Here is a 6,000-nt window from a genome sequence, read left to right on the forward strand (position 1 = left end):
CAGAGGAGCCTGGTAGGCTGTAGTCCATGCGGTCGCTAGGAGTTGGACATGACTGAGCGACTTCACTTTCACTTTTCACTTTCATGCATTGGAGAAGGAAATGGCAACCCACTTCAGTATTCTTGCCTGGAGGATCCCAGGGATGGCGGAGCCTGGTGGGCTGCCATCTATGGGGTCGCAGAGTCGGACACAACTGAAGTGACTTAGCAGCAGCAGCAGCAGCATGTGTTGGATGAAGAAAATGTATGCACAGGAAGACAGATTAAAAAAAAAAAAAGAAAAGCCCAAAGGTGAAAAATCATTGATATTTATAGTACTGCTTTTTATATAAAAATTAACATGATCTGACAAAAAATTTTGTACAACTGCTGTTGCTCTGAGTTAGCTGTAATGGTTTGAACCCAGTAATAATACTACAGAGTAGAAACAGTTTGGTGGTTTATGGGGATAACTAAATAAATGATCAATATTTTAAATCACAACCGCAATAGCCAACCTATCACAGCCAAGATGACCTCTAGTGATGCTGGCCTCTTGATTTTCAGACCCTTGCACAGCATCCTTCCACAGAGCAGGGTTAGTTGGTGGGACCAATAGAATATGAAAGATGTATGTCACTTCTGAGATGCAGTGACATAAAATTTGTGGCTCTGTCTTGGGCTCCATTTTTTTTTTTTAACTTTTTCTTGGATCACTCACTCTAGGGGAAGCTGGCTGCCAAGTCGTGGGGGCATTCAGGCAGCTTCTGGGGAGGCCCATATGGAGAAGAACAGGTCTGCCAACAACCATAGGAGTGGGCTTGGAAGCAAAGCCTTCAGCAGTCAAGCTTCAGATAGCTGCAGCTCTGATTGACAGAGTAAGTGAAACTTCATGGAAGCTGCGAGATAATAAATATTTGTTGTTTTAAAGATAACGTTTTATGCAGCAATAGATATTTGTTCTCAATTTTTTATCTTTCTCTGCATCAATGACCTATGCTATGTGACATTGCTGTTTCTCTTACTAGAGGCAGAATAATTTTTCTATTCTATTGATGTTCAGCTTGGTGGTGCAGTTTGCTTTGGTCAGTGAAATGTGGGCATTTGTAAAAGTTTGTTCATTCTTAGTTATCAGGCCTTGAGTGGTATCATGTATTTCTGCCCATCTTTCTTGGAGTTCCCATCCTCCTCTATGAAGAAAGAGGAGAAACTACTGCCCGAAAAGCTGATGCCATTTCAGCCTAGGTCCCATAAGGGACACACATTAACAGAGCCACTGCAGCTTATTTGCAGGCCTGGGAGCCTGAGAATAAATTAGTCTTGTTTCAAGTCACTGAATTTAGAGTGATTATTACACATAATTGGTGTGGAAATAAATAATTGATGTTATCCCTTTAGACATGTCAGCAGCCAGGAGATGTGAAGACCACAAATGGTCAATGAGAATGGAAATCCAGGTCATGCCTACATTTGCAAGGGCCTTGAGAACCAAGTTTAGAATTTATTTTGTAGGGCATTCAGGTCAATTAATCTTAGAAAGAACATGTTTGTGACAGTGTGGAGAATGGATTCAATAGAGCAAGACTAGAGGCCAAAGACTGGGTAGGAAATTTTGCAAGAGTCCAAATGAGATGTAACAAGGGCCTGAATTAGGGCATGGGCAGTCACAGGAGAGGACAGATTTAACCTGGAGACTATCTCCTGAAACGACTTGTCTGTTCACCAGGGAATGTGTGGGGAAGAAGTCTCTCACTGCACATTTATGCCTACATTAAGCTAGGAAGTGCATTGGTTGGAAGGGTCAAAGAAACCCGATTAAATTTCCAGGCAGATCTCATTATTCTCTCTCTTGGATTTAAGGAATAAGTGCAAATTAGTCCTTAGAAGTTTGGGCAAATCCACTGTCCGATGCTTGCTGGGTACATCTGAGCCTACAATGGGTGTTCAAGGGTCCACCCTGCTCAAGACAACACTCCTTTTGCATACATATAGGTCATGTCCTTTCCTCTCTTTGACCTTACTCCACCCATTTCCTCCAAAGTTAGAGAAGTACAGATTAGCTGTGGATTTTGAGTGGAAAGTGTCAGACTTTATTTTTCTGGGCTCCAAAATCACTGCAGATGGTGACTGCAGCCATGAAATTAAAAGACGCTTACTCCTAGGAAGGAAAGTTACGACCAACCTAGATAGCATATTCAAAAGAAGAGACGTTACTTTGCCGACTAAGGTCCATCTAGTCAAGGCTATGGTTTTTCCAGTGGTCATGTATGGATGTGAGAGTTGGACTGTGAAGAAGGCAGAGCGCCAAAGAATTGATGCTTTTGAACTGTGGTGTTGGAGAAGACTCTTGAGAGTCCCTTGGACTGCAAGGAGATCCAACCAGTCCATTCTGAAGGAGATCAGCCCTGGGATTTCTTTGGAAGGAATGATGCAAAAGCTGAAACTCCAGTACTTTGGCCACCTCATGCGAAGAGTTGACTCATTGGAAAAGACTGTGATGCTGGGAGGGATTGGGGGCAGGAGGAGAAGAGGACGACAGAGGATGAGATGGCTGGATGGCATCACTGACTCGATGGATGTGAGTCTGAGTGAACTCCGGGAGCTGGTGATGGACAGGGAGGCCTGGCGTGCTGTGATTCATGGGGTCACAAAGAGTCGGACACGACTGAGCGACTGCACTGAACTGAACTCTAAGGTGGAGTTCAGAGATTGCTCAAGAGAAACTTGGTTGGAGTAGGGCCAAAGATTCCCTGAGAAATTTCCCAGTTTTTTTACCACTGGATACAAATTAAAATGAGTATTCCAAATAGGATAGTTTTGGGAGACTTTCCTCTTCACCCTAAAGACACAGTTGGGCTAGCAAAAATTGGATCCATCTGCCATCTTCTACACACTAACACATCAGCTGGGAGGACTCTTATGTTACTGCCCAAGAGTGGGAGATCTCTTAGGCTGATTGTGATGACCATTCTAATGTTTTGGAACAATGATGTGCATTTCTCACAAGTGAGTGTATGCTAAACAAAGCCCAATAAATATTGTTAATATGAACTAGTCATAGAATGAGATTGGCTTTAGTCCATATCTGTCTGAAAGTGAAAGTTGCTCAGTCGCGTCTGACTCTTTGCGACCCAATGGACTATTCAGTCCATGGAATTCTCCAGGCCAGAATACTGTAGTGGGTAACCATTCCCTTTTCCAGAGGATCTTCCCAACCCAGGGATTGAACCCAGGTCTTCCACATTGCAGGCAGATTCTTTACCAGCTGAGCCACCAGGGAAGACGACAGAATCGCAAAGCTTATATTCTTAACAGTGAAAGTAGAGTTGGGGAATTTGTAAATGGACCAGGGATTTCCAAATGTGAGAGACTTGGAGCTATGGGAGGGAGTATCGTGTCACTAGAATGTCTTGTGATCTAGTCTCAAGCTAACTTGTGAGGTATTAATAGTAGGAAAGCGTAATTCATTGGCTCCCTGCCTCAGTTTTGTCATATGGAAAACTGTTTCCTATAGAAATTTCCCTATGGGTCTGTTGAGAGAATTAATCAGCATTGACAAGGAATTTACAAAGACCTTTGAAAACTGGACAGCAGCTAAAGGGTGCCGTATAACAGCCATTTCCTCCAGGTGAGCGAGGAAGGAGTTAACTGTGAACATCTTTGGTAGTTAAACTCTGGAGCCCGATACCAAAGAGATTAGGAACGACAATAATTTTTGGTGTGGTGTGAAGTAGCAGGTCTGAGAACTGGTGGGAAGATTCAGGGCTTCTCTCATCCAGGAGATGAACATGACTTGAAGAGGAGTTTGAGTAAGCAAGAGGTGAAGTACAAAGACCCACTGTAAAACCACAACCACCTGTCACCCTGAACATCACACAATGGCTCTGCAGTCATTTTCTCTGGAAACAGTGCCGTTAAGTCAACAAGGGCTGCCGATGCCAGTGATGGCAAAGACCCCAGAGAAATGAGCACATTAGCCTCAGTGATAAGACTGGATGTGGTTGTTCTAAGGTCTAAACACAACACTTCTCACACGCCACTTGCTAGGATTAAAAAAATTCTGTTGCATTTCTTATCCAGATCAGAGACTTTGCCAGGAGACACTTCACAGTACCAAAAAGCAGGAAGGGTCCTGCTTTGGGGAGGAAAACAGGGAGAAAGCAGAATCCAATAAGGGAATTAACTTTGGACACGTTGATTTTCTCGCACTCTGGGGAGTCTCACTTGGAGGATGAAGAAGGAGGGCAAAGAGGTGAAGTGACTGCCTAAGGTCATACAGTGTATCTGTGGTCAAGCAGAAGCCTAGCCCCAGGTCTTCTAATTTATTATGATTATTATTTTTTACTGTTTTACCACTTTTGTTGCTGACTTCTTATTATTGATCATATCCCAATCTGACTCCAGAAAGAGGCCACTGCTCCCTTCAAATGAAATAGACAAAGCTGGTCCCCACTTCCTTTCTCCCTCCTGAGGAATTGCTCAGATGTCTCCCTGACTCCATCCGGGGAGTAGGGGGGTGGCATCTACCTGAGCTTCTCATCCATCAATCTCATTGCACCTGACCATTCTCTTCTACATAACTGCCCCTCCCCTCAACCTCTCCCTAGTAACGCAAAGCTTTTACACTTGTATTTTATATTATCTTCCTCAAGGAATATTGGAATTTTTCCAGTTCTTTTAATATGAGAATCCAAGGGGTGATCAATGGGAGAAAGCAGGTACTTAGAGAATCCAATAAGGGGATTAAGTTGGGACAAGTTGATTTTCTTGCACTCTAGAAAATCACACCTTATAGCTGGCCCCTTAGCAAACAACTAAACTTGAATTCTACACCTTTGACTTAAAGGAAAAGGGAACATAGTTTTGGGTATGTTTTGATAAAAAGTAAATTAGTAATATTATAGTGACAACCCATTCTGTGAGATACTAAGCAGAGAAGTACAAATAAAGATAGGCAACCATGAATATGCTGGCTAAATGGCAGTTAGCCTACAGTAAAATATAAATAAAGTTAGAACATAATTGTTCATATCCTATCACCTACTTGCTAATGTCTATTAATTAAATGGGGCATGATATCTTCTCCAAAATACAATTATTCTTTTTATACATCATCGCACCAGAGAATGACAACTGGACACTTTCTAATATTATCCTTTGCAACTCTAGAGAAACAATTTGTCTTTCCTGTACCCTTTAGTCTTGGTATCTGTAAAGAAGGCTAATGCCTTATCACATTTTAAAATAAGGCCCTTTGAACTTAATCTCCCCTAAATTTTCTTAGATTAACTATATCAGTGATATGTTGCCACACTAATGTTGAATAACAAACAACCGCAAAAATTTCCAAGGTTTACCATGATGATCTTGTCGGAGGTTAGGTATCTGCTGTGACTATCGGGAGCCACACTTGAGCCAAAACTCCCTTCATCACCCACCCTCCATCAGAACCCTGCTCTGACTAGTGGACACAGTGGTGATTTGGATCTCCAGAAACTACTGAACATCCAATAATCCCTGAAAGTCTGATTATTTGTCCTTTTCCAATGCACAGTCACTTTGATAAACGGTCAAAGGTGACTTTGACGGAAATTAGAAGAATCTACAATATAGTTTTTTGGTTTCTATAGGAGACCAAATAAGGGGGCCTTTACTCTTATTCTTTTTTTTTAATGTTTTAATGAATGAGAGTACATTTTATTTGTATTTATTTATTTATTGGCTACACTGTGTGCCATGTGGATCTTAGTTCCCTGACCAGGGACTAAGTAATCCATGTCCGTTCATTGGGAGTATGGAGCCTTAACCACTGGACTGCCAGGAAAGTCCCAAAGGGGTCCTTATTCTTTTTTATTTTTTTTAAATTAATTAATTTGGCTGCATCAGCTCTTAATTGTGGAATGTGGGATCTTAGTTCCCTGACCAAGATCTGGGATTGAACCCAGGCCCCCTGCACTTGGAGCACTGAGGCTTTGCCCATTGGACCACCAGGGAAGTCTTAGGGGCCCTTGTTCTTGATTTA

Source organism: Budorcas taxicolor, chromosome 10 (genome assembly GCF_023091745.1).
Source record: "Budorcas taxicolor isolate Tak-1 chromosome 10, Takin1.1, whole genome shotgun sequence".
Taxonomy (NCBI): domain Eukaryota; kingdom Metazoa; phylum Chordata; class Mammalia; order Artiodactyla; family Bovidae; genus Budorcas; species Budorcas taxicolor.